The sequence below is a fragment of the Perognathus longimembris genome, chromosome 5, assembly GCF_023159225.1.
Source record: "Perognathus longimembris pacificus isolate PPM17 chromosome 5, ASM2315922v1, whole genome shotgun sequence".
Taxonomy (NCBI): domain Eukaryota; kingdom Metazoa; phylum Chordata; class Mammalia; order Rodentia; family Heteromyidae; genus Perognathus; species Perognathus longimembris.
The window spans coordinates 29448894-29464616 of NC_063165.1; the positions used below are offsets into that span (position 1 = coordinate 29448894).

At 34.3% G+C, this 15723-nt stretch overlaps 1 protein-coding gene and 1 pseudogene across 2 annotated transcripts in view; both read left to right on the forward strand.

The window, feature by feature from the left end:
- The window catches only part of Epha6 (EPH receptor A6), a 711982-nt gene that overhangs the window by 66288 nt on the left and 629971 nt on the right, over positions 1–15723 (forward strand). The gene's annotated exons all lie outside the window — the stretch shown is intronic.
- The window catches only part of LOC125351549, a 51089-nt pseudogene continuing 37678 nt past the window's right edge, over positions 2313–15723 (forward strand).

A 15723-nucleotide genomic window follows, 5' to 3' on the forward strand; every position in this document is an offset into this window, starting at 1 on the left:
TACTGTACAAGGAGCTGTTTTTGCTCAAGCCCAGCACTCTACCACTTGAGTTACAGCACCACTTCCAGCCTTTATGTTTTGATCATTAATTGGAGATAAGAGTCTCATAGACTCTTCTGCTTGGATTGGTTTTGAACAAAGATCTTCAGAAACCAGCCTCCTGGATAGCTAGGATTACAGGTGTGAACTACCAGCACCTACCCAGTTATAGTGATGCTATGAGAAGATGTAGGTGAGTGATGTGCTTCCGACTTTTGGAGTCTGAGCTTCTAGATTGTGTTCTTCATTAGAGCTTGGGCAGGTCTGCCCCTATCCTCCAGCATGGTCAGTGTTACAGATGGTGAGAGGGAGTTTGATTTACATTGATAATGTCTTACAAATGAAAGGGGGAAAACAGGCTTTCCTCTGTATAGACATTGAGCCATGGACCCATTATGCTTCCAGGCTCTCTGAAAAACATGATTCTTCAGGAAGAATCATGTTAATTTATGACCCAGAATATTTAAATTATTGTGTCATATGTTTAGAGTAAGAATTGCGCTAGAGCAATTTACATCCTTTGGAGGGGAGTTAATTTTAACCATGTCTATGTAAATCAATATTTTAGCAGCATATTGCAATAGAAATATTAAATCAGTATTAAACATCATCACTTGTCCAAATTTGTGATAGCATTAACTAAAAAGTACTGATATTAAAGCAAGGATCATCTTTATGCCCAAACTACAAATTTTAACCATTTCAGGATCCCATAATCATAGATTAGTACTCCACATTGACTGATACTGTGGAAGGTATAAAATAGCCTTAAGGTGTCAAATATGGTCTTAATCTACTTATAGTGTTGTGATATATATACATGTATTTATATATATGGCTATTGAAAGTAACTTAAAAGGTTAATTAATCTTTGCTATAACTTTCTGTTTCAAAGCCTTTAAAGATGGTTAATTATTTTTCACAGTTGTCTAATTAATGGCATAACATTTGGTACATGTTTAGCTTGCTTTGCTAGTTTCTGTACTATAAAATAACTAAAGAAGTGCTAATAGAATAGTTGCCGCATATGTAAAGGCCATGGATTTGGTTCCAGCAATGAAAGAAAAAAATGTATTCCTGTATTCTATTTCTTTAAACATATTCTTTATGTTTCTCATATAAGTATAAATTTATTATATATCTGTTATTAAGTCAACTGGTTAATGAAATATAAAATATAGACTAGTTTATAAAAAGACCTAGTTAATATACTAAGAATATTAAAGTGCTTGTCATTCTCAAGAAATCTAAGTAAATTGATGAGAAGGCTTCTTGAGGAACATTATTATAGCTATTACCACAATGCCTACCTGCTTCAATCACATATTATTGGGAATGAAGACACCCAGTTCATTGTCTAAAGTACTGCCTATTGTCTCTCACATATGTATGTCTACAAATGGCCAAACATAATCAGTTCCCCTGTTGGTTATATAGGATTTTTAAGATAAGAGAGCAGGGAGATGCAAACTGAGCACCTCTGCAATAAAGATAGACTGGAGGAACACATAGAAAGGTTTGAGAAGTAGGCTGTGGTGAGCCAATCCACTGCAAGTAACAGTGATGATCACAGTTGTAACTACTTTCAACATCCCATGTGTATCTGTAGCTTCTATTATTGATGATGTTCTTGTATCACCTTCCTGTGGTTGTACCTACACTGTCTCTGTAATCTTATCTGAGTATACTGGAAACAGTGTATACTGGTATTGGAACTAGGAAATTCAACGGGAATACCAAAATTGAGAGACACAGGGTAAAAAAAAAAAGAGAAACAACTACAAAAGCAATACTTGCAAAACTGTTTGGTGTAAGTGAACTGAACACCTCAGGGGGGGAAAGGGTAAGGGGGAGGGGGGAGGGGGGTATGAGGGACAAGGTAACAAGCAGTACAAGAAATGTATCCAATGCCTAACATATGAAAGTGTAACCTCTCTGTACATCAGTTTGATAATAAAAATTTGAAAAAAGAAAGCATCAGGTAACTGAAGTTTCCACTTAGAACTAAGTAAGTAGAGACTAAGACAGACACAGAGGGAAAGCCAATGGACAAATTGTGGTAAGCTCAACCACTAGAGCTAACCATGCTAAAAGGGTCTAGATCCAAAGCTTAGGAATTCTTAAAATGAATTTTCTCATTATTTAACTGATACATGTAATGAATCAATTTTGGTATTACATAAATATATACAAGTATATGAGACAAAGTGGAGCAAATTCCTTTCACTTATAGAATGTAAATGCAGATAGTAAAGTTAAGAGTAGTAATAATAATGGGCAATAGTAATAGTAACAAAAATGGCAATGACAAAGAACAAAGTAATGACTGTGGTAATGATAACGGTAATTGCAGTAGTAATAAGAAAGGGTGAAACAGTAGCATGATTTTGAGTATACGAGGAGCATGAAAACCCTTAGAATGTAGAATTTCCTTGGGGATCACACAGGAACATGAATCACTCAGAGTTACTGGCTCTTTTATCAACTGGTGTTTGGGTAAATGACCTCCCCTCATGCATGCAAGGGAATGAATATGCAAAGCTTATTTGCATCTATAAGTTCTTAAATATTTAATACAAAGGCAATGGGGATTTTGGTCACTTTCTCTATTATCTCTGAATATTCTTCCCAGTAAAGAAAATGAATCACTGCCTTATCTTTTATTAGGGGAAAGATAATGTGCTGGATAATGGTGAAATCAACTGTGGATTAAGGAAGAAAGGTAATGGCAGAGCAGGTTAAGAGGAGGTAGAAATTAGATATTCATATATATGAAGCATTAGTGCTATCTGTGAATATGTAATTAACCTTATATTCTTTGGGCAAGTGAAAGTATGAAATTTGTCCAGTATCACTGCTATTGTTGTGTGTGTGTGTGTATGTTTGTGAGTGTGTACATGTGTGCATGTGCATATGGGTGTGCATGCATGCTTGTTTATGTACTCTTGGGCTTGAGCTCAGGGCCTGAGCACAGCCCCTTGGCTTTCTCACTTAAGTCTGATGTTTGTCCACTTGAGTCACAATTTCACTTCTGGCTTTTGGAGGTTCATTAGAAATGAGACTTTCACAGACTTTCTTGTCTAGATTACCCTCAACCACTGCTGTTCTCAGATCTCATTCTCCTAAGTATCTAGGATTAAAAGTATGAGCTACCCACTCCCACATTCTTCTACTCATTATAGTATTGATAGTGGCGTCTTGTAAAATATTGTTGTTGTTTTTTAAATCTCTGGCCTTCTTTATAAATGCTCTTGACTTACATAACGTTCTTAAAGAAATTGTAGAAGTATTTACAAAACTTCATATTGGAGGGGTTTTCTTTATTTCCAATAAAAGTTTTCATTGTTTCTTCTTGTTTTTTGTTGTGTTTGCTTTCTTTCTTTCTTTTTATTTTTTTTTTTGTTTTGTTTTGTTTGTTTTGGCCAGTCCTGGGTCTTGGACTCCGGGCCTGAGCACAGTCCCTGGCTTCTTTTTGCTCAAGGTAGCAGTCTGCCACTTGAGCCATACCACCACTTCTGGATGTTTTCTATATATGTGGTGCTGGAGAATTGAACCCAGGGTTTCATTTATACAAGTCAAGCACTCTTGCCACTAGGCCATATTCCCAGCCCCATGTTTGCTTTTTTTGAGACCTGCTGTCACCATGAGCTCAGGATAGCCTCAAGCATGTGGGCCTCCTATCTCTGCCTCCTTTTTTCTGGGACTGTATTCATTCAAACTTAGTTGCTATATTTTAAATTTTGTAACTTAATTTTCATAATAAACTAAATGTTTATAATAAAACTAAAATTCTTACTTTATTGGAAAGTTCTGATTGTATTAATTAGAATCATTAAAATATTTGTAAACAATTTTATTTGCAAATGTGTCTTCATATATTCAAACTGACACATACAAATGCCCTAAAAGATGATTAGTAAAATAACTAACAACTATATGAATCATATTAGACTAGATATTTTAACAAATCAGTTTATTACTTAAAATGATCTACTTTCTCTTATGCCCATCATATCTTGCTGATTCTACAACTGTTTTGATCAACCTCTTTCACTATTTTAATTTATCAATCTATCATTAGTTCAATTGTCATTATTTATTCTCCAAAATACCATATTATGTCCAAACTCTTTGTCTTGCTTTGACGCTGTCTCCAGCCCAATGCCCTAATGTTTTCAAACATCTCTCAACCTATACCAAAGTTCATCTAAAATGAGTCTTACCATGTTCCCTCCTTACCACCCTGACCCCTCCTCGCATTAACCTGCCATTTAACTTGTGGTCAACAGCTATCTGACTCATTGTGACTTCCAGGAACCGTTCCCTTGCTAAGTTTCAAAAGCTGATGGTTTCTTCTAGTTTACTTGCTTCCTCTGGTCTCTGGATGCAGAGCTATGCTGTTGATTCAGTCTGGAAAGACCTTTACTTTCTTGTTAGTTAAATCCTAACTTTTTTATTTCATTTTCTCCTATTTATATTTTAAGGCACAAAATAGTCTCTCTCCTTTCTGGTAGATTTTTACTGCAAAAGATGGAATTAGAAAATACCTCTTCTAAACACTTAAAGTTCAATATCTACCATAGCATCGATGTCACTGTATAATGTTTGTTTTTACTAGAATATGAATCCATGGTGAATGAAGATGGTTTTGTCTCTGCCTTGAATTAGCTGGTATAATGGCTGCGATGTGACAAATGTGCAATAAGAGTTATTTGAAGGGCTAAGTAAATGCAGTACTAACTCCACTTAAAGTAATATATTAGTAAAAAGCTGTATTTTCTGGCTGTCATGGGAGATGGGGTAATTTAGTCCTAGTTTTGGGCATAAATCAGTTGTGAATAAAAAAAACTAGTTGATTGTGAATACTCAATGGTGTTTTTAATCATTTGTTTGGAGTGCAGATACAAAAGCTTATACATGTGCTTTCATGTTTGCATTTTAAACAACCTAGTTCTATTCTCATTATCAGTCTTCTCTTTAAAATTGAAGTTTGTAGGAAAATATATTTACCTGCAAAATAAAAAGACCATTAAAAAGCTTATAAGCTATTTAAGCAACACCAATCAAGATATATATCATACACTTTCAAAGAATTAATAACTGGTGTAGAGTAGTTGATGATCTGATTCACATCTGGAAAATATTGACCCCAGAAGGTTATTAATCCTGTGCCTTGTTATTAAGATGAGAGTAAAAAGTAGTGCATATGGATCTTTAATGGTTGATAGATGGACTGCAAACTTTAGAGAGTTTATACTAACCAGCCATGCTTTCAAAAAGTACAGATCAGCATTATACATTAAATAGGCTTTTATAATCTATATTGCATGCAATTAGAATTTTGAAGTAATGTACCATGGTAAGCAGAATGGAATCTTAAAATGAATTGACTTTGTTTTATTTCAGCACAGCAAAACTAGTTGAATAATAAAACTGATGTTTAAATTAGTTTTCATCTCCATCTCCACGTAAGAAACATTTATATAAAAATTTTTCAATAAAATAAAAGGACTCTACACACATGTGTGTGTGCACACATGCACATAAAAACACCCAAGTCAAAATAGTAGCTATCATTACAGTATCACAGGAAGAAATCATCATAAGAATATGTTTCAGTTTGGGCTTAATCAAGAAGTAGTATATCATGTTAGAAAGATGTTTTGTTGTCATTCTCTGCTGAAGTCACCACAGAAGCCAGTCAATGTTAATACATTTTTTGCAAATACCAATTGGCATTCCATATCAATAACCTATTTTGTTTTATGTGCATTATGTGGAGCTCCAGGTAAACACCTATGCCATTTATCAATGCTCTCAATACTGAATAGTGATCATGCTGTTTGTATTACAGACCACATTTTCTCTTATAACAGTATATTCAGGCAGCCTTTAATCACTATCACAAAATACTCAGGAGAAATGATTTACAGGAGGCAAGATTTATTTTGGAGCTTGTATTCAGGAGTTTGCTAACCTTTCCTCTCTCCATGTGGCATCATTTCTTCTTGCCCTATTACAACTCTTCGCACCCCCCGCCCCCAAAAAAAAAATCAAAAAACAAAAAACGTTTCAGCTACTTGGTATTAATTTTGTGAAATGATTTGTTAGTTTTTCAGAAGAGTTAATGTATTTTACACCTCTTATAAGTGTACCATCTTTTAGTCACTTTGTTCATGTATATATCTATATAAGCCTGCATATGCTTTCATGTAGATTTATATTTTAGATCTAACCTCCACATATGAGAAAAACATAAGCACTTCCTTTATCCCTAAAACTGACTTGTTTCATTTAACATAAATTTTTCTACATCGATTTCCCTGAAAGTTACAAAATAACAAAATAGTATTGATAGATAAGTAAAATTCATATGAACACACAAACATACACACACACACGCACACACACACATCACATTCCTTTGATCCATTTCTCTATTGTATGGCCTCTGGGCTGAGCACATATCTTTTTGTCTTGAGGAACATATCCTTTTATGAAATTTTAAGAAATGCTGTGAAATCTAACACATAGAAGTGTGTGTGTGTGTATGTGTGTGTGTGTGTGTGTGTATCACATTTTCTTGATCAATTCATTCATTCAGGGGCATCTGGGTTGATTCCATATCTTAGCTATGGCAAACAATGCTGCAATGACCATGGTTGTGCTGATGGCTTTATTATGGCCTTCTTTGTGATTATTTGAGTAAATTCCCAGAAGTCGTATTTGTGGGTCATAGGAAGCTCTTTGTTTAGTCTTGTGAGGAACTTTCAAACTGTTTTCTAGAGTACTTGAATAAGTTTACATTCCTACCACCAGTGTAGTAGGGTTCCCTTTCGGCCACATTCCCCACTAGCATCTGTTATTATTAGTTTTCTTAATAATTTCCATTTTTAACTGGGATTAGGTAGAACCTCCATGTTTTAATTTGCATTTCTTTTGTGGCAAGAAATGTTGAATGTTAATTCATGTGTCTATAGGCCCTTTTGTAATAATTAAAATATGCCTGTAAATTTAAAGGTAAATCCAATATATGTCAATCCTTATATAATATCCTAATAGAGAATATACTTAATAACTCAGTTTTATAATACTGAGTCACATTATATAAATCAATAAGAATATGTATGTAGACACATATTATGTATATGTATATATGTACATATATACAATGAAAAATATAACATGTGTAATGTCTATTGTGCTTTTGCAGCATTTTTTCTTTGTTCATATTCCAATTTATTCGATACTTCAAGATAAATTTTTGTACTTCTTTTATATATAGTGTTTATATTTGTTTTGTATTTATTTTTGAAACCATGAATTAGCTAAAAGTAATTGGCAAAAATACAGTACAAATAAATACATAAATAAAAATAAAATCTTCTTGAAAAAGTATCTGATATTTTGCACAATGTCACTTTAAATCCAGATTATAAGAAGGAACACACTAAGTACTGAAATAAAATTAGCAATCTGATTTTTACCCTTCATAGCAAAATAAAGAGCTGCTACTATGGAAAACTATGCCTTCAAAGAACCTGTTAGATGGGAAATGTTGACTAGCTCATTACATTACATTACACTGCAGATTTGTCTAGCTTTATAAAACATCATCTGGCTAATTTCAAATTCCAAGTCATTATGAAGTGATCTTATCTGCAATAAATTTCTGACTATAAAGTGTTGCTCTCTAAGAAATCACTTTAACTTTATTTAATTTGGTATTTATAGTATTAATTGGTATTATAGCTATAAAATTTCAATGGTATCCCTGGGTCTTTTGCCACTCTGAGTTGAGGAGTATGCACTTTTAAGAATAATTTAAGGAAATGACCTTGCTTCACAGTTTGGATATGGCTTCATACAGCCGTAAGAAAATAAATTATCATCCAACTTGATTCTTCTTGAATGATTTGTATAGTATTAATAATTACTCTAGCAAAATAAATATAAACAGCACTTCAGTTTGTTTAGCTATTTATTAATATGTTTACTTTGTTGGTGATTATAGGACATTTTGTACAAGCCTCAACATAAGAATATCTTCTCTCATCTGTGTTTAATACTTCATAGTCACTGAAGTGGCAAGAAGGACTTTTCTTATTCAAGGTGATAATTGTGCAAATTACTATTATCTTTTATAAAATCCCACAGAGGGGAGCAAATATGTATATCTGTTTGGAGAAAAATATAAAAGCCACTGTCTGCTTAATTTAAATTGGTATGTGTTAATTGAGTGTGATTCCTGTATACAAATCCTAGGTATTCTTCATACTGGCAGTGTAATTGAGTGATTTGAAAGTCATCAGAGTAATCATCCAAAGTGTTCTGGAGCAAAACATTTAAAAATTTATTTTAATCAACATGACACCACTTAACCAATTCTGACACTAAGGATCTCTCTAACTTTCTCTATAAAATTTGTAGTGTTGCTGGGTATTAGTGGATTAGGCTTTTTACCTTAGCTACAACCTGACACTTGGAGGATTACCTGTAGCAGTCAGCACAAACAGAGATAGGTAAGAGATTTCATCTTCAATTAGACAGCCAAAATGTGGCTAGAAACTTGAATCAAGTGGTAAAGCACCAGCTTTAAGCACCAAACCAAATGAGACTGAAATCCTATGTTCAAAACCTAGAACAGACAAAAACAGTTGTTTCAAATGAGTGAAAATTCATTTTTGTGATGTTACCTTACATATCATTTATTTTAGTGTAATGTTTATACTTTATAATGATATATATTAAATTGTACCTAGCAATGATTTCACCATGACATTTATAGATAGATAGATAGATACTATACTTTGATCATTGAATAAAGGATTTGTAGAAGGATTAATGCTAAATTAAGAACATATAATATGTGATACTAATAAAGGATAAGTAGAAGAATTAATATATTGTATTTTGAATCCTCAGTTGCAAAAAAAAAGGAAATAAAGTGGAAGAATAAGAAAGAACATATTAAATACAACAACTATAAAATTGTAGGAAATTGGAAGGGGCCTTTAAGGCAGGGAAGGACATGGCTGTCATAGTAAGCATGGAGGGAGACGTTTATTTTCAGAAACTTATATTGGATAGTGAACATTACTCGGTAAGAAGATTTACATGGATTGCTTTCCATGAATAATAGACCCTGGCATGTGCCAGTATGATTAAGCATCCTATTCCTCTCTGTCAGTCATGGCTCCTCAATGACTGATTTCAAAGAATTGCTTGTTATGAGAGGGAGGACAGGAGGAAATATTTGAAAGAAAAAAAAAGATTAATGACATCATTACTGAATCCCGTACCCATTATGCAAAATCCTACAGTGTTAGTAAGAAAAGAAAGTGGAAACAATAGAATATCCACAGATTGCCTGATTCTGAATCATTGACTTGAAATACATGAATGTAGCAGGTCACAGACATTGAAGAGTAACTTGATTTCCTGGCTAGATAGAAGGTGATGATCGGTGACAGTTCTTAGCTACACATTTGGGTAGGAAAAAAACAACTAATATTACAGTTGTATTATAAAGGAGGGCATTTGTTAACTGAAGGCAACGTGTTAGGAGAGACTAAACTTTACAGAGAATGAAGCTGTGAGTAGACTAGACAAATTTTTTATCAGTTTACAAAACTTCTATCACCCAAGTTATGCTGAAGCTCTCTATAATGAAGAATTTAAATTAATCCAAGTACAGCAATATCACTGGAAGTAAGCCCAAATATTTGAGCATGCTTAAAGAAAATATCATACATATTGCCTGTCAAAAATAGAGAAAATATGGAGGCTTTTTATGCACAGTGGTTAGGATAGCTATGAGCTATATGTATACACACATATATACATATATATATATATACTCACTGGTGCCTCATGCCTATCATTCTAGCTGTTTGTGTGAATGATGGTTAGGATCTTGTTTCAAGGCCAACTCTGGCAGAAAATTTCTGGAGATCTCTTCTCAGTGACTTACTGAACATAGTGAGTGTCACATGGGTATTATCCTAGCTACTGGGATGCCTAACATGGGTGGAATCCTATGCACTGCGGGAAGGAAGCAAATTCCCATCAGAAAATTGGGCTGGAGATGTGACTCAATGGCCTGTGCACCTGCCAAACAAGCAGGAGGACTGGAGCTCGAACATCTTTAGGAATGGCATAAGCTTGCTCTTAAAAAGAAATGTACTCACTGCCTTACGTATGAAACTGTAGCCCCTCTGTACTTCATTTTTGACAATAAAGAAAAAAAGCAGTACTTAAAAGGTACTGGGACTATGTAAGTATGCAAAATAGTCCTAAGTCAGAAAATATATTTTTACAACTATATAATGATGAAGAAAAACTTAGAGAACAAACTGTACCTAAATATGCATTCAAAAAGCAAGAGAGAAACATGAAACTCACTGAAAGCTATTGATAATAGGAAAGGGGAATGGGAAAAGTTAAAGTTAAGAGTCTTTCTAATGAGAGCACTCTACATACATGTGTGAAATACCATAATAAAAGCCCTGGAAAAATGAACATAAGCTTAAAAAAATGAATGGCAGGAATGTAAAAAAGGATCTCTGTGGGATTGTGGTATTAGTAGGAGTTAAGAACGGTGAATGGAGAGTAACAGAGGGTGAATAAGATAACAATTATTTATGCACACGTATAAAAATGGAAAAATGAAGACTGTTGAGATTGGTCAGGAAGGAAGAAGGGGGATAAGAGATAATGATGAACAGGGTGAGTCTGACCATGATATTTCATAGGTATATATGAACATATAAAAATGAAACTCCCTTGTTGTACAACTAATAGACGGTAATAAAAATATCAGAGGAGCAGTACAAGTTTGCATGATATCAGGGGAGCAGTACAAATTTGCATGATATTTTCATTTATTTCTATAGTGCTATAACAAACAACAAAGGTAAGTAGACCACTTAAAAGGACGAGATGGCACAAATTATAGCAGTTATAATAAAAAAAAACCAAGTGATTCTCCACAAACATTGATGATGAAGCAGTAGCAGCTCCCTATGTAGCACTGGATGAGAATGATGTCTTTGCTCCTGGGTAAAATAAGACATGTGGGAGGGCTTACAAAATTCCTATTGCCAAATAGCATGGAGGAGGAGCTTGGCTTCATTTTCTGGGTAAGATTTTACAGCTATAATTCCAGCTCTAAGAATGTTTAAGGAACCACTAATCACCTAGCAAGTTGTGGAAACAGACACGATAGACTTTATGCATTCATGTGTCAATTTTGTCAAATACTTATGAAACATATGAGATAAACAGGACTAAAGGAAAATACCCAAAGAGTATGTTTTTAATCTAGTGTAGTGAAAGATATAGCATGGAAAGATAAAGATATCTCTGTGAGTTATCACTACAGAAGATAGGAATAATAATGCCTACAACATCACACACTGTTGTGAATTTACTGCATTCCCATATTGTATTACAGGTAAGAAACATAATGAAAAGTTTTGACAGAACCGTGTAAGAAAGGCTATAGCAATGGACACTGGCTTTTTTAAAATTTTCTATGATTTTGGTACAATACAATTCTGTATTGTATAGTGCTGTTACCTTGAGCAGATATTTGAGAGAAAATGATAATGAAAGCAACATATCAGTCTTAGGACAGGACAGTAAAAACTTCCCTTATTAAATTACACAAAGATAACTTAAAATGAAAAATAATTACCACCCTCCAAGTATTAGAAAAACTGGAGAAGTGAAAAGTCAACGTGGATGGGTGGAATCACTGACACTGGAGTTTTCAGCCGGGTGGCAGGCACACATTTACTCACTGAACTTGAAAAGGCAAAATGTCCAGAATCTGCTTGCGCCTGCAGCATCTGCACTCATCCAGGCCATTGTTGGAGTCCAGAACTCAGTGGCTGCTGCCACACCAACAAGGGCCAGCGCCAATGCATTGTGCTCCTGAGGCTGTCACAAAATCCTGTCCTCTGTTAGCAGAGCCAGAAGCAGAAGAGAAATGTCTTCCTCCTCTCACTTTTCTTTTTGTGTTTGTTTGTTTTTCTTTTTTCCATTCCTGGGGCTTGAACTCAGGGCCTGAGCAGTGTCGCTGGCTTCTTTTTGCTCAAGGCTAGCACTCTACCTCTTGAGCCACAGTGCCTCTTGTGGCTTTTTCTGTTTATGTGGTGCTGAGGAATCAAACCCAGGGCTTTATGCATGCTAGGCAAGCACTCTGCTGCTAAGCCATATAAATAGCCCCTCATCTCACGTTTATCCATTGAGTAGAATGTCTTGCTGACAGGTCCTAGCTGGAAGTCTAACTCCAGAATATGTCATGTGTATTTTAAGAATGTGGAGGAGGGAGGGGATTAAGGAGGGAGAGAGACTGAAGATGTTTCTGCCTTAGTTATCCTGGTTTTAGAAAAGAAATAAAATAATTAAAAATACAAATTATTGTAATGAAGTGATGTAAAGCATGAAGAAAAGTCAATGAGAAAGGGGGTGAGATTGAGTGATGCTGCATGTATTGTAGAGCTGGAGGGGAATAGAGAGCAAGAAATACATATTTGCAAACAGTACAAGAAGTGGCTGGTGACGAAGTACAGCAGTGTATTCCTGGCAGAGCTATTGCCTCGTGTCAGCTCTGCTGACCTTGGATGGTTAAGATATATGAAGCAAAATATGGTACAGCATGGTATACCCAGAGGAGCAATGGTATATCCTGGCAGAGCTGAGGATGAAGAGGTTGCTCCTATCACTTCCTGCTCTGGAGAATTATTTCAGTGTATTTTGCTACAGGTTATTTTTGCATGTCACCTTTTCATGGAGAAAAAAATCCCCCTTCAATGTGTGTTATTTTTATTTTTAGTGAATAAAATGACATGTGGAATAGCTAATATTCATTTAGATATCAAAAGATATGAACATTCTGATGAAAGAGTAGAGGTTTTCACTGCTTGGAAACTTTGAACACGTAGCATTAAGAGTATTTTAAAGTTACTCTTTAATTAATTCTGTTGGTACTTTTAATAAACAATAAAATTCTAGGAATGTTGAAAATTAAGAGGGAAATATCTATAAAAGGACATTTTATTGGAGTTAAGCAATTCTTTCACTTTACTTATCTTTTCTACATTAACTTTACATAGGATTAAATTAATTTCTCATTATAAACTATGCTAATCTCTAGGTACAGAAAGAAACTCAAACAATGATACCTCGTCCAAATAATTGGTTATTTGACTTATGTGGTGTATTATGGCTTAGGAGTAAATAAGACACTAACCATGTTTAAGTAAGTAATGAGAAGATCTGGATTAAAATTCCCAAGGAGGATGAATATATGAGTCACCACTTGATTCTGATTCATCAGAAACCTTTTTCGGAAGCTATTACAAAAGTACAGAGACAAGTTGTGGATATTTTTTCATGATTCCATCAAGGACAATATGTCCAGATTTAATATATATGAGACAATGATTTGCCTAAAGCTTTTAAAACATGAGAAAATGAGTTATTAAAGAAATGAAGACTATATTTCACTTGTCAAATTGAAATTGCAAAAATATGGTATGGACAAATGTCATTAAACCAATGTCATGCTGATAGCTGATGTACCTGCTTAAACAAATACATTTCAGAATCCACAAAATCAATAGTTGCTATGTATTCTCTCCTGCCATGACTACTTATGAGGCTTTTACAAAGCAAGGCAAAAGAGTATGTGTGAGGTGGTCTTTAATATGCTAACTGCCTAATTATTCAAAATAGATTAGATTAAAAAAACAACACTTGGGCATGGTAGTTCACATCTGTAATCCCAGCAAGTCATGAAGTATAGGTTTGAGGATCACTGTTCGAAGACAGCTAGGAAAAAACATGAGACTCTATTTGAAAAGCTAACTAAAGAAAAATGGACTGGTGATATGACTTTTAGTGGAACTCCTGCCTAGTAAATGGAAGACACCTGAATTAAATAAAGTTGTGAGGAAAAAAGACTAGAATTCAAACTATACCAGTGAATTTAACAGTACTGCAAATAAAATTACTAATTTTAGATGATATCTTGCTGACTTATGCCTATTAAAAACTCTCAAGTTTTCAAATTATTTCTTTTTAAAAATACAGGCCGGGGATGGGAATATGGCCTAGTGGCAAGAGTGCTTGCCTCCTACACATGAAGCTCTTGGTTCGATTCCCCAGCACCACATATATGGAAAACGGCCAGAAGGGGCGTTGTGACTCAGGTGGCAGAATGCTAGCCTTGAGCTGGAAGAAGTCAGGGATGGTGCTCAGGCCCTGAGTCCAAGGCCCAGGACTGGCAAAAAAAAATAAATAAATAAATACAGGCCAGCTTTTATAGGAATATCTTATTTTCAAATTAATTAAATTATTTTATGTAAGCTTCCTTTTAGATTGTTATAAATTTAATGTTCAGAATTGATCTGAACATGAAGTTCTAACAATAGTTTGATCTGCTATATTCTGAATTTCAATTATGTATGAAAGTATTTGAATAATAAAATATTAACTCTTTGGGGAAAATTATACATTGACTTAAAAGGAAAAAATGCTGCATCAATCTCACTAAATGGTTCATAATTTTATAGAACAATTCTAGAGCAGTCAGTGGGTTTTAGAACTAATATATCCTATGTGTTTTCTCACTTGCAGCAAAAAGTTTAACTCGTAGAAAAGGGCTATTAACTTCTGCCAAATGACAATCTGTACAAATTGTAGAGAAAAAAATGACACTAACTTCTATATGAATCTTTAAAATATAGCTTATTCATAGACTACAAGTAGAATAAATTTTATCATAGTTGACTACCTAGCTCATAATCACATAACTTATATTTCATTAATTGGAATAAAGTGTTTCTTATTTTTATTGTTATGAATTAGTTATCCAGGGGGGTTTAATTTACCAAGTCCTTTTTCTGCTGTTTCTCCACCTACCTTCCAAATAAGTTTTATCCCATTTCCTTGTTCTGTTTGCACACATATGTACAAAGTATTTTGACTATATTTACCTTCCCTCACCTTCTCCATTTCTGTATCACAGCTATGTTCCAACTTCTTAATATTGTTTTTACGAATGTGCTTTTTAATTGTTCAAGTAGGCTTCATCATGGTATCTCATATATGCATATAACATACTTTAGTCATGTTTATCATACACACATCTATGATCCTGTATGTGCTCAAGAATATATTTGTATTTTAGATCTCACATCTGTATATGGGAGAAAACAGGTGTCCTTTGTCCTTCATCTTTCTGAACTCAGCTTACTTCACTTAATATGATGGATTCCAGATCCATCTTTTTCTGGGAAAATGATTCTTCAGACCATTAACATAACAGAAAGTTGAATTCTGCTCAAAACTTTTTGTACATCACTTGAGATGATCACATGATTCTAGTCCTTAATTCTGTTTATGTGCTGGATCATGTTTGTTCAAACAAGTTTACAAACCTGAAATGAAAGCAACCTGATCATTTAAAAAGCTCTGTTTGATTGGTTCTTGAATTTTGGTGTCATTTAATTTTGTATATTTACATGTTTATCAACGAGATTGTGTTTAGATCTCTCTCTCTCTCTCTCTCTCTCTCTCTCTCTCTCTCTCTCTCTCTCTGTGTGTGTGTGTGTGTGTGTGTGTGTGTGTGGATGTGTGTGTGTGGATGTAATTTTTGAGATAAGTATGCTGGCT